The sequence below is a fragment of the Cupressus sempervirens genome, chromosome 2 (genome assembly GCF_028749045.1).
Source record: "Cupressus sempervirens isolate cs-2001-9-10 chromosome 2, ASM2874904v1, whole genome shotgun sequence".
Classification (NCBI taxonomy): domain Eukaryota; kingdom Viridiplantae; phylum Streptophyta; class Pinopsida; order Cupressales; family Cupressaceae; genus Cupressus; species Cupressus sempervirens.
The window spans coordinates 458,936,729-458,951,682 of record NC_143119.1 but is presented as its reverse complement, the minus strand read 5'-3'; the positions used below and the strand labels follow the sequence as shown (position 1 = coordinate 458,951,682).

At 33.4% G+C, this 14,954-nt stretch overlaps 2 pseudogenes; one reads left to right on the top strand and one right to left on the bottom strand.

The window, feature by feature from the left end:
- The first annotated feature begins 4,904 nt into the window (after positions 1-4,904).
- Positions 4,905-7,503, top strand: LOC149573031 (2,3-bisphosphoglycerate-dependent phosphoglycerate mutase 1-like; annotated as a pseudogene).
- Positions 7,504-8,440: 937 nt separating this feature from the next.
- LOC149573030 (metal tolerance protein 11-like) overlaps positions 8,441-14,954 on the bottom strand; it is a 75,953-nt pseudogene continuing 69,439 nt past the window's right edge.

Below are 14,954 nucleotides of genomic sequence, written 5' to 3'. Positions count from 1 at the left end.
AACCAAATTCTTACCATCCAATGTGTATTCATAGTCATATACTTGTTTGTGCCTCTTACACTCATGTATAGGTGATTATTTTGAATATAGCAGTAGCCTCAATTTAATCTTGTATTGAACAAGGGTGTTATCCCTCATGAAGTCAGGCAGATACCTTAAAGGCATCCTATAACTAAATTAGTACATTGTGGATTCAATGGAACTTGGCATATGTTTCTAGATATTATTTTAATTGAAATCAATTTATCCAAAAATGCTATGGCTTTAATGCCATCTTGTGATCCCCTAGATCCAAGAGGTTCTCCCATGAACATTTAGTGTAGATTTTATTTCATTTTCCTACTTCATGATAGCATTCATCAAGAAGGATATATAATATGACATAGATAACACAATAAAATAATCTCCTATGGAGTATTTATATTGTCAAGAGCTTTAAAATGTCTTCTTTGGAGTACAACCAACTAGTGTTGTTGCTTTATATTGTGCTTTCTTGAATTTTCCCTTTGCTTTATCAGAGAAGCACTATATTTTACTTGTAAACATTCCTATTGTTTGGTTTATCCACTAGTGGACATTAGTTCATAAGTAAATTAAATTAACTTGTAATGGGATTTCTCCTAGTCTATAAAAGTTTTTGATTAAGGCAAAATAGGTTTTGAGGGAACTCTGAAACCCCATACAACCATATTTTGATAGGGATCTGGTACACCAAAAAGACAAACCACTACCAAATAAAAAGCCACTGTAGACCTACAACCTTGAACCAACAAAAAGACAACAACTAAAACTTATAAGGCATACAAAGAACAGGCACTCCCAAGACCCCAATAGAAGATGTAAAAGAATTACATCAAAGAATGAGCCTCCTAAGCAAGGACCACAGAGGAGATTTGATGGGCCCTGATAAATTTCTATGTATTTCTCCTTCTTACATTTGTTTTTTATTTTTCAGGGCATGCTCCATCGAATTCTCCATCCATTATAAGTGCTTGCAGTGTAGGAATTAATTATGGACAAGTAGAAGCCTCCAACTGAGGAAGTAGTTAAACTCCTACAAAGAAACAATATTACAAGATAGCAGTCCAAAATGAAGTGGTCAAATGAAATGATAAACAGTTATTTGCAAACTAGCTTGCTGTAATCAAAAATATTTATTTGGCCCTTGCTAGCATTGGTCCATACATGAAAATTACAATCACCACTCACCATTCCCTTTTTTTTCTTTTAGATTCATTCCCTCCATTATTAGGCTCCTTTAGGCTAGATCTTACAACAATAATGAAACCCCATTTTTAGACCAAAATTTTGACCATCTAACAAAATGGGAAGACTAGTACAAAAAGAAATTGAACTATATATTAAGAATATGGAGCATGTAACCTGGACATACCAAAATAGAAAATGTATCATATTCTAATAAATAGAACTCTACTTTTATAAACATTGGATTAGATTGTTTGAAGTAATAAAGGTGAACTAGCTAAATAATGGGCTAATAAAACATGCTTTATTGCTAGTGAGAAGCATTAAAAACTATATTAATGGTATGTTAGCTTGCACAAATAGATTCTGGGTCAGTTCAACCATGGAGACTCCCAGGGTCCTATCAAATGGGTCATACCAGAAAACCCTTCTATTCTAGAAACCTCAATGGGTGGTCCACATTGATTGTCCAAGTAACTGCCTCCTCAGGGAATTGGCATAGCAGATACCTATGTACCAGCTTTTGGTGCCTTCTACATTAAAGAAACCTATTTTGAAGATATTGGCTAAAATGTTGGTTTGGTTGCCTTCCAGGATTTCTTCCACATCTATGGCATCTTCTGCCACTTTGGTGGTGTTGGTTTAAGCAGCCCTGTGCAAAAGCAGTGTAAAAATCACAACACACACATTCGACACTACCCCAATTTTTTAGTTTGTTACACCAAAGCAACCAAACTGTGTCTTGTATTGCCACCAAGCATAACTATGAAAATCAATTACTCTGTGGAATTTGAAATGTTTTTAGCTTGGCAGATTACATGACCTTTTTGCAAATTGATTACCTTGACAATAAATTAGTTTTTTCAATGTTAATTATGTAAAAGCTCTTGTGCCAAATTTTAATTTGACATCTCATTTATTTATTTATTCTGGCTTGGCAGTTTAGGCACCAAAAGGTGAAAGGTATAAGGAAACAATACAAAATTATAACAAACACCCTTTTGCACAACAATACAAATATAGTAGAGCAATGAAATTTAAAAGTTAGATGATAAATTAAACATAAGAATAAGAGTAGAGTGTGCCACATACGCTCAATCAAGTACAATAAAGTTTTTATTGAAAGCAAAATATTTTAAACACTACGACAAATATCATTTTACCCATGATAATCTTCTAAAGACCCATATGATGTTGATTACTAATTTTATTGTTTAAACATTGCAAAATAAATATCTATCATTACAATAAGTTTGGCATTAATATTGAGGTAGTAATATGATATACTTGTGAAGATATATTAGTAATTGTTTGTTTTCTTTTTTTCAACTTTTTCTTTTATTGATATTGTAATATTTTCTGTTTATGGTTGGATTGCTAACTTAGCATAGAAATAGCATGATTTTCTTTTCCATAATTGAATAGAATAAAACAAAAAGTAGTACATTCAAAAAATAACATTATCCTGTAACAACTCGAACAAGTTGTAACAAGTTAAAAATGCCACATCTAGGACAGGTGTAGTGGTATTGAGTATTGAACAAAGGGTAGCACATTCAAGAAAAAAACATAATCCTGTGACAACTTAAACAAGAAAAATCTTACAAAGGTAAAGCAGAAATTAAATTTTACATGCCCATGCTGGCACTCTTCAAACCACATGTACTCTGATTAGTTTGGGTCAGTTTTAGCACATGTCTATGTGTGCACATGCATGGGTGTGTGTGTGTGTGAGAGAGAGGGAGAGATCAGTTAAATTCGAATGAAGGAAAACATTAATATTTAATTAAATTTGAAGATTGATAGATAACTATCTATCATTTTGATCATCTTTTAAATAAAAAACATTCGCTCCTTATTTATATGTTGAAAGTAAAATATCCTGATTTATATGTGGTGGTTTTTCTATTGACCTTCTATATTGTCTAAATTTTATTGTTTTAGATTTTCCCTTTTGATATTTCAACAAAGCTTCTGATTTATGTTATAGTATTTCTCAAGACTACTTACAAGCTTATATTACTAGTCTGCCTTTTAAGGGCTGATATTTACAATGTTTGATATTTAATCATTTTTTCCCTTTATATATTTACCCATTTTTTTTGCCCTCAGCTATAGTTTTCAATAATGATATTCTGAACTATGCATTAGGTGACTTAAATGATCATTATGGGTAAATACTACAATATCATTCTAATAGAAATGGTTGGTCAAACATTCATTTCCATCTTTGGGGAAGAATTTGATAACTTCTCCATTGAATTCTTTACAATGGTTATGAAGGTGTGAAAAGGTCACAATGTTACTGAAGCAATATTTTAGTCAAAGAATAAAAAGTTAAAACTTAGCATCTACTGGATGTGTACTCCAAGGCTTTTATTCCGTTGAGGAATGTTGTGTCACTATTAACCCTGTTGCAAGCAGGTGCACACGAGGATGAAATAAAAAGTAAGTTCCACCCTTGAAAAATGATTATGTTGGTAAGGATAGTGAGGACAGTACCATGGACATTTATATGTAGCCTGAAAATGGTGTTATTGAATGTTGGTTTTGCAAGCATTTAACTTGAGGAACACAAACAAGGTTTAGAGCTTAATGTTCTTGTTTTATTAGCTCCAATGAAAATGGTTCTAATGAGATTTCTAGTATTCATGTTCCCTCTTAATGAGAATGAGCCTACAAGGTTAAATTTTTATTTTTATTTTACTTCACAGAAGTATGCTGATAGGATTGCTAACAAGGGCACATGCTTGCTTGTGAGTGAGCTAGGTTCTATAGCTATATGTCTCTTGTTTTTCCTCTTGATGTTAGCTTAGTTGTTGAGGTGAATTGTGTTTATAGGCTAGGTCTATTTAAAATCTTTGATTAGAATTTTCCTACTCATGAGATTGTTTCCCTTGGTTATATTTTGGATAACTAGTTGAAAATGTTAAACTATTGTGGATGCAATGTAGAGAGTTTGTTTTAACTCATTTGTTAAATGTGTTGATCACGAACTTCTTGTGTTTGAACTGCCCTTGACATCAACAATAGTATTTATTCATAATATGATAATAGCTTTATCAAATTTTAAGAATTTATGGTATTATTTAGGTCAATAAGTTATAGCATAATACAAAGTAGATCAAATTGTGAATTTTCTGTGAATATTCTACAAATCTGCTGAATTAGAGGGCTTCATTAATACCAAAGACCTTGTGCCCAATATGTCAAATGTAGGCCCTAATATGACAAGACTAAGGACCTTGAGTGTATATTATATATATGCCATATATTTGGTCAAGATATCCAACTCAAAGCTTCAAGCTAAACTCTTCATTCTACCATTTGCATTCAACCTTAGGATTCATGGCACTAAATTTTGTTTTAAGTTACATTACCATTTTAATATGAATAATGACATAGTATTTTATTAATATAGTTTAAAAAGATTAATATGGTTCTAGCATTTTACGGATATAGAATTTTTAGGCTTCATATATATATATATAATCTATGTCTTGCATTGACATACCCAAATTGTACCCTAACTTCTGCTGCTCGACTAGAAATGCAGGCTTAAGAAGGGGTCCCTATAGTGATAGTTGTCCATCTACCAATGACCATATCTAAATTGATACGTGTAACCTTCTTCAAATATTTTTGCATCACTGAAATTTCTTAATATATTGATTTTTAATATTATTCATGTCTGCAGAATGGTTGTTGCAACAATACAAGTTGTACCGATCACTATATCATCTTACAATGTGCAAAATTCAGCAAGCTATGATGGCTTATCAAGCATCACATCTTGTTTATGTCCAACAAGGATGATTTTGAAAAATGATATGACATTAGCAAGTAGGCATATTACTTCTATTTCTATTAGAAAGTATAGGAGAACTTGTTTGGTAGTAGCACAGGCTTGTCCTATTTTGGATCTAATCTTCACAACTTCAAAGAATTCGAATGACTCTTCCAAGAAATCAAGTAAGATTTTCTTCAGAATAGGGTGTTACAATTTCCTTGCATTTAATGTAATTGGGTTGTACTTAATTTGGTAAAGCAAATTCCTTTTGCTATGCATAAAAGGGCAAGACTTCTAAATGTGATCTATCACTATAATTTAAAATCACCTGGCTTATGGAGATCTATTCATACTTTCCCGCTGAAGGATTTGTAGCCAAACTTGGAACCTAGACTTAAATGAGCATAGTTTTAGAAATTTAGATCAAAATATAGGCTTTTTAAAAATTGGTTCAAAACATGCATCTTGTTATGTATTTACTTTTGTTACTTTTCCAATTCTGTTAAGGTTATTATGGACTTTGGTTTGGTTTATTTTTAGTCACCTTTTGCTCCATACCAAATTGAAACTCTCCTCTTTCTCTTATTTCAGCTTTGAATGCATATTTGCAATTTAAATCTCTCTAGAAAGGTTAGAGCTTCCTCCTTTGGCTTTTGAACTTTTCATGATAAAGTTTAGTTCAGTGGTAAAATAAAATAGTTGGGCATATTTTTGTGGAAGACAAGCTCATAACATCTAAGTCTAGGAAATTTTATTAGGCTATTTCAATTGATTTCTATTGGTAATTAAAAAATTCATAGTTGTAGCTTCAATAAATGTGTTTGGATCCTTATTTTAAGATTCAGATTAGAAAGCAACACACTAAGGTGAATGCATGATGGTTTAAAAAGATTAGGAATTGACCTATAAGGCAAATACATTATTATCTATAATGCAATTTTATGTCATCTTTTATGTTGTAGCTGAAGCAGCCTTGATTTTGATCCATTACAGGGAATCATTATGGAATGAGAAAAATTTATTCACTGGGTGTGTGGATGTACCCCTGACTCAAAAAGGAGTAGAAGAGGTTGTTGTCACTAGAAAAAGGATTAGCAACATTCTAGTTGATCTAATATTTACTTTTGCATTGGTTTGGGCTCAGATGACTGCTATGCTTGTGATGACTCAGCACCACAGGAAAAAGGTTTTTTAGTCAAATCTTTACTTTATGTTTATGCCAGAATTAACTACTTTGCTTCTCTATATATGTAAGGGCAAGTGTTTAAATGGTTATTACTTGAGTTTAGTATCAATTCTCAAGAAATTTAAATTCTGTATCCAGCAAGAGTTGACAAATGCATAGATAGAGTTTTATTCATTAAGAAAAATGAGGGGGTGATTTTATTAGATAAATTGCATTTGGTAGGAGCCTTCTAAATTTTCAATTATCCTTTTTTCTGAGGCCTTCATATTCCTAAAAGGTTATTGTGGCCATTGCTACTCAACCAATTTCTAAGCCACTACTCAATAGTTGACTTCAGAGTTTCTAACATTTTGAGCAATTTTTTTGAATGTTTAGAGCTATAGAGGCTGGTATCAAGCCTCTTACCTTTGGTTAAAGCTAGAAAAATGTGTGCTTACATGGGATTCACTGAACACCTAGTTCAATGTGATTTGTGCATCTTAAAATTTCTTGAATGATGTCAAAATTTTCCCATTTTATTTGGAATGTGCATTGGGTTAATATAATTACATCCTTCTATAATCACCCTGTGTTCACAATTTGCTGGTCAATTGTCATGATAGACTTGAACTTGAGTATCATCTCAAAGCCATGTGTTTATTGTTTTAAAAAATGATGATTATACAATTTGTATAAATTTAAAGGTCCTTTTAATGAAAACAAGAATAAAATATTAGATTCATTTCTTTGGAGGCAATTGTGAAATGACTATCCCAAGTAGGCTGAGGTGTTTAGGATGTCATTCTAGTTCTTAAATTCAAATTTATTCTTGTGGTTTTTGTAGCACATCTATAATATGAGTGATTAGGTTTGGATGTCAACATTTATATAATGACTTGTTAAATAGGACTAAAGCTTGAAGTTGAATTCCATGTGATGCAGGTACCAATAATAATACATAATGAGAGTGAGCAGGCCAAGGCATGGAGTAGGATATTCAGTGAAGATACTGAAAAATACTCTATTCCAATCATAATAGCTTGGCAACTCAATGAGCGCATGTAAAAGCTTAATGCTAACAATTCTTGGATATTAATAGTTTCAAACTATGTATAATATAAGTTTATAATGATTACTCCATAAATGTTTACTGCAATGCAGGTATGGAGAATTGTAAGGCCTCAACAAATAGGAAATTTTTGATAGATATGGAAAGGAGAAAGTTCATGAATGATGTCGCAGTTATGACATTCCTCCCCCAAATGGTGAAAGCCTTGAAATGTGCACAGAACGTGTTGTTGCCTACTTTAAGGAACAAGTGTGGTACATTTTTATGAATTAGATATGCTGCATTTATTTTGTTATAAATGTGCTTTTTGTAGTGGTGTGTAGATATATTATGATTGGGTTGTTTGCTAGGCTTTCAAATTCTATATGACTGCTAGACACAAAACAAGTAACTTGCACATATCCATCATCTAGATTTGATATGTTCTTAGAGGTATCAAATCCTTATGAAAAATGATCTTTTCTTGTTTACATTTATTGTAATGACTAATTAAAATATGTTATACTACACATGTAGCTGATGTTATACAGAAAGCTTTCATATACTTTTCATAGTGCTATTTTCTTAGGAAGACTTTGATTATCCATCATCTAGATTTGATATGTTCTTAGAGGTATCAAATCCTTATGAAAAATGATCTTTTCTTGTTTACATTTATTGTAATGACTAATTAAAATATGTTATACTACACATGTAGCTGATGTTATATAGAAAGTTTTCATATACTTTTCATAGTGCTATTTTCTTAGGAAGACTTTGATTTATATGGTTGTTGTATGTAATGTTTCTTTTCTGTAAATGCTTGAGTATTTTCTCTGAATCAAAGATTCCAAGTAGAACAAGAAGTATAATAGAATGTGTAACATCATGTACTTGGTCCTGCAACATTTTAGGAAATCTTTGACACATAATCCACAAATAGATCTTCCTTATTTGCGATGTTAAAGCATATATCATTCCAAATAGGATTAGGACAATTAATTTAATCATATGGAATACTGAATTTGTCAATGGAGTTCAACTATAGGAGAGGTAGGATAAGGGGCATATTAGGGTGCCTTAATCAATTGTCTACCCTAGGTTCAAGAGAAAATGCCATCACTCTTGGTTTCCTGTGGCTGTTGCCATCCATACAAGTGGGTGTACCTAGAGAAAAATCCATATCCAATCATTCATCTACCTAAGGCCCAAGAGTGGATATCATAGACATCTAGGAATTTCCATTCCAATGCTTAGGTCTGTGAGAATATTCATAGTCTAGATGCACAAAAGCCTATTCTATGTCAGGAAGAGATTCCAATTTTTCTTGAAGTGCTTCTCCAATGTCATGAGCATCTTGTAAGGGCATATCACTAGGTAGCACAATGTCAACTTAAACAAAGAAATGAGACACAAATGTGTAAGCTCTGATGGTATCAATATGGCATATGTCTTTATGATGATTCCAATAGAGATATGTCAATTTTTGCAAATAATTAGGCGACGTTGTTTTCCCCACCAAAGAATTCACATTCTCTAAAACTATGCTTAACCATGTCCTAATTGTACAGAGTGCTAACTGCACAAAAGACCCACTATCAGCTTTAGTATTTCAAATTATACACATTAATATAAACTTGAAGCATACTTGGCATCTACTCAGAGGAAGCTTGATAATCTATATTTTGGCTTTAGTGATCACAAGATTATACGTCCTTCTTGCTACCACCACCACACAAATAACTTGATAGACACTAATGATCAAGCTTAAATAAAAAAGAATACATCCTCTTCGTTATTGTGCATGCCTACAGCTATTATTACTCACTAGTATTCTAAATGATTGTTATCAGTGTTACCATCTATAAATACAAAAGTTTGTATCCCTATATGTGTACACTCGAAAGTGCAAACTAATCACAATTGCTCTCATTTTTACCTTCATCTCTCTAAGCACATGATAGAAATGAAGTCTAAACTTGAGAAAAGGCTAGAGGAGAAGATTTCATCATTAAATGAATCTTCCTTAAGGTCTTTACATGCATGTTAGTCACCTTCCTTGAGGTCATCCTCTTCTTTTAGGTCTAAATGCTCTCAAGATCTATATGTGCAATACAAAGAACTAGAAGAGACAAATGATCTTTCTTACCTTCATCTCTCTAAGCGCATGATAGAAATGAAGTCTAAACTTGAGAAAAGGTTAGAGGAGAAGATTGCATCATTAAATAAATCTTCCTTAAGTTCTTTACATGCATGTGAGTCACCTTCTTTGAGGTCATCCTCTTCTTTTAGGTCTACATGCTCTACTTAAAGACATCAAATGTCTTCATCTTCTAGATCTAAAGACCTTTGTAGAGAACAAGCACTTGAGGCTATGCCAAAATTTCATGATGGACCTATCTTTGATGAAGATAATGATGAAGACATGAATGCATGCTATTCACTTGAGAAACAACAAGAAGATCCTAGACATATTTTTGATAGAACTTTTGCTCCCTTGGAAGATTCTTATGATGACACTTTGCAAAAACTTCTTGGCACCAAGCTCATCATGTTACCTAATTCTAGCTCCTATGGAAATCCATTCTTGGATACCTATTGTGCCTATCGTCAATCTAATGACCATAGTACTTTAAATTGCATTGAGCTAAAACATAAAAATCCAAGATCTTATTGATAATGGAATTATTGATACCTCTAATGATTCATGCGATGAGGATACTTTTCTTGAGCAAGATTATATTAATGAACCTATGTCTAGTAGCAGCTTTATTACATCTTCCACTTCTTCCAACACTCATGCATCTCCAACACTTCAAATCTTTCCAACATGCCTCCATCAAATAAAGAACCTAATGCTTTCCACATTGACTACGTGTATCCTCAAAGGCTACCTCTAAAAGAAACTCAAGCTAACCTTCACTTGGCTGCAAACCTTTTCCATGCTACTAATCCTAAACATCCTCAACCTTCATGCACTACTATGCCTAATCCAAGCACTACTCCATTCACTCTTCATTCTCCCTTGTCCTTGGAAGTGGCTCCATGTCAAGAGGACTCTCAAAAAGAAAAAGCTATAAATTTTAGGAAAGATCAAGATCAAGCACCCTTTCATTTCTTTCAATATTTTTCCCCTCCATATCCTATATCTTGTCCACCTCCTAAGTATGATAAAGATACCACTTCCATTATCTCCCTTGAGCTTACTGAAAATTATGAGAAAAGTTCCCTTCATATGCTATCCAAATCTAGTTGTCAAGATCAAAGAATCCCCTCATGTTCTACTTCTCCACATCCACTTCAAAATTGTGCTCAAGCTTCAAGTGCTTCTATTAAAAATGTTGTTCCTATCAAAGGTACTCATGAGTCTATTGATGGCTTTGACAATGTTGCTCACTCTAAAGATGTTGATATCCCTTTCCACTATCCCTCTGCACCTTCTAAATCTATCCTTGGTCCATATCCATCTAAGCTAAAGCATTCAAACCTTCCATCCATATTGGGGCCTTATGTTCCTCCATCTCCTACATTCACTCCTAGCTCATTCCCTAGCTCTCCTACAATACCTCAAGATCAACAAAGACACTCATCTTTGATGACTTTTCACCCATCTATACATCTAAACTAGTCATATCATCCTTATTCATCCACAAATCCCAAGTCCTTTGGAAGTGAGAATAAACATAAGAATCCATTGAAAAAGAAAGATCACTATGTCCCATCTAATCGACATGTGAATGCTAAGAAGGAGAATGCACAAAAGAGACCGCAAAGGTCCACTACTCAAAGAGCTAAACCAAAGAAAATATGGGTTCCTAAATCCATCATTATAAAAAGGCACTTTGAAGCACCCAAAGAATGAGGAAAATCTAAAGCTATATGGATTCCCAAGTCTCTTTTAAAAGACATGAATATTGAAAATGCTTCAAAGTTGACATTCAAGCTTCCAAAGGCTTCCATTCCATCTTCTTCCAAAAATCTTCCTAAAAATATTCCAAAGCCTTCCACTCCACTTTTTTCCAAATCTTTTCTAGCACCTCATACATCTAAATCTCAAGCTATTTCATCCATGATTCCTCCATTGTTCCAATACCCTTCAAGGTGTGTGTCAATGTTGATCTTGTCCAATATTTTAGTTACCCACATGAAATCCTTTAAAGCTTACACCTCCTTTCTATACATGAACTCTTATCCTCCATATATTCTTCCTACTACCACTTCCCTTTCATCACCCTATCAACATCTTTGAGCATACCTTTCTATGGGCTTGGCTTATCATGGCTTATCTTTTCCTATAGGAGCACTATCTAAATTCAAAAAGCTTGAGCTCTTTCTAAAAATTCAAAAAAACATGAAAAAAAATTGAAAATGTGCCTTGGTGAAAACCACTTCTTGTGGCACCTTGGTAGCAAAAGTAAAGAGAAATAAATCCATCCTATGGTGAAAACTACTTCTTGTGGCACCTTAGATAAGTACCATGATGAAAACTTGGCAAACAGGCCTCATGCGTAATTCTTCCATCATCCATCTATCCCCTCTTCTCTCTTTGATCTTGAAAATGTTGAGCTATCTTTGAATATTGGCTATCTTATCCACCAGATTTTCTATTGTGCTCTCCCATTCACTCATAGCCTCTATCTTGAGCTTTATTCTTATTGCTCTATCCCATTACTATACTATCTAGTTGACCCCTTGATCTTGATCATAATAAATGAAACATGGTTCTCATAGGTCTCTTGACATGTCTCTTCTTTTGGACTACATGCTTCATGCTATCTCACTTGTTGGCTTCACTACTTATCCTACATGCTATCTTGCTCATTTCTTCCATTGCTTATCCAAAACATGCTTCATATGACTATTTCACCTCTCTTCCCTAGCTTGGGTACTCTTGAGGAGTCAGTCCTTGAGGATCACTTTCGCTTGCTTCACATTCCTTTCTTATGCATCTTTGCTTATCTATCGGCTTGTTTCTCCATCATGTCCTATACCTTGCTAGACATTGAGAGAAAATGATGTGATCTTGCTTGAGAACTAGTGATCTCTAAATTATTCTAAAAAATGCAAAAAATCATATATGATGCTGAAAAATTCTAAAAATCAAAAAATGTCTTGAAAAAAGATCATCTTAGTGAAAACCTAGCAATAGGTGCTTTGATGTATCACCAAAAAAATTGAAAATTGAAAAATACAAAAAAATTGAAAAAAGTCCTGAAGAAATTTGTCAATTGGTGAAAACCTAGAAACAGGTGCTACTTGAGACCCTTACACCTATGTCTATCAGTCTCAATCACCTATTTTGCTACACATTTCCTAGCTTGGAATTGTTTCTTGTCCTCATCTTGGGGGCACAACTGCTTAGCCTATTGAGGTATTCTTGTGCATTAGGGTTTCTTGGACAACTCACAAAATAGTGTTTCTCAACACTTCCCCCACCTTGACATCAAGTGTTTTTCAACACTTTTCAGATAGTTTACCTACAATCTCCGATGTCACGATATTTCTCACTATCAAAATCAAGTCTTGAAGAAATGGCCAAGTGACTTACACACACGCACTTTAACACTTAAACGACTGAACTAGGCTGATCTTTATCTACTTTGTGTGTTGTCTATGATGATTTCTTTACTATGTGTTCCCTCCCTAATAATCTTTCGAGGATGTCATTGACTAGAAGATTGGGGGCATGGGACATATTTTCTTGATTTTTTCTTGTGGGTATACTTTGTTTGTCTATAGTGTTGTAAGCATTTATGCTTGTCATATTCAACATTTTGACTTACAAATGTATCATCCTTGACTGTTTTGCAAGACCACACTCAGGGTTTATCCTGGCACTTATGCCTTGATACAGGTGTAATCTTGCTAAATTAAACTTAGGGAATCTAATCACGTAGTTATCTTGACTTACATGTCTATGATTCTTAGATTGGATTTCCACATACCTATCTAATATCGATCATATTCATATCCTCATAGTTATACTAGTGATGTTTGTATGATCTCATGATGTCCCTAATCAATGCTCAATGATGAAATTAAGAGTCTAAATGCTATGCACTTCTTCCTAGTGAACCACTTTGCATATTAGCTTGCATTTTAGGTTTATTTTCTAGATTACTCTTGCATTGTTGCATATGGGGAGAGCTCTCTCTTCATCTTTTTATGGACATATCAGCTAATTCCTTTCATATATTTCTTTACTTTCTTCTTGTTCATGTCTTTTCACCTTCTTATTATTTCACTTCATCTCTTTTCTATCTTATCATCACATTATATAAATTTTTGACCTCTTAAATAATTTCAACATCCTAGATTCATTTTCAAGATCGAAATCCAAATTCGAGTTCATCTTGATGGTCAAAATTGTCTTTTAAAATTCTACTTTCTTTTGAGCAGTTAGCTGACCTTTTGAGGTCTAATCTCTGAATCATCACTGGGGCATCTTCATTTCTTCATGTCTTCATCATTTCCATACTTCATATCTAATTCAATTCACTATTTCATGTCTAAAATCACCTTTCTACTCATTTTGACCTAATTTTTATGCTATATCCTTCAAGGTCAACTCTAGTCAAACTGGGGCATTTTATCAATTTTTTTATAGTCATTCTTGGGTTCTAATCATCTATCTGTCATCTTGGACATTGCTATATTCTAATTTTCTCATGTCTAGCCAGTTTTTGCATCCCCTTACCTCATTTCAATTTCAATCCCGAGGGGGCAGAATTACTCTATCACTGATTGCTATAACTATCTATTTCTTAGGAGCATTTGTTTGATCTTTTCACTTGTTCTCGATCTATCTACTTTGCTAAGTGTTAGCATTCTTCTTGAATTCTGACATCATCTTTTACTAGTGTTCAGTACTACCACTATCAGGCTCTATATTTAGGACTTGCTATCTTTTTCTACATTTCGTTCTTCAAAATCAGATATCTATATCTAAAAATTCTAAAAATGTAATTTTTTCTAAAAAATGCGTTGATTTGCGATCAAAAATGTCTTTTTATGAAAAATAATGAAAAAATCATAACTCACGCAAATCACATCAAAATACTCTAAAAATTGGTCTGCAACATGTTGGACACATATTAAACTTGCAAAACAAATTTTAGAAACAAAATTCAAGTGGTTTAAAATATATGATCAAATCTTTAAACCAACTAGATTTTTGGCCTTCAAACCAATCTACTTATGGGTTGGCTTTAAAACCAAAGTGATAATTCTACAAAAGTACTTGATTAGATCCAATACACTGCTATAAAAAACTAGAGATAAAAAATGAAAGCAAATGGAGCTAGAAATTTGATTCAAGCCCCACGGTGGGCGCCAAAAAATGTACACTCGAAAGTGTCCCAATCTAAACCATTCTATCCAAACGATTCCATGAGTTTGGAATGCTTGGATGCCAGCTTAGAGCTCCCTATCCACGGAGTGCAAGAGAGTATATTTTAAGTTCAAGGGCTCTCAGATGAGCCTTAGAGATACTCTTCTTGCTAGTAAACCATGCAATGGGAGGTTCCAAAGACAAGATGCAAGAATGCAAATGTCCCAAGGAGTTCCTCAAGAATGCAATGCAAATGAAAATTAAGCTAGAATGAGATGCAAAGTGGAGCTATGCTAAAACATGTATGAGAGTGTTACAATACCATTATTAAGCTATGTGAGATTAAGCTACATGTAAAAATGAAAGCTAAGCTAAGCTAGAATGCCATGATGCCATGGATGAGAGAATGTAGACA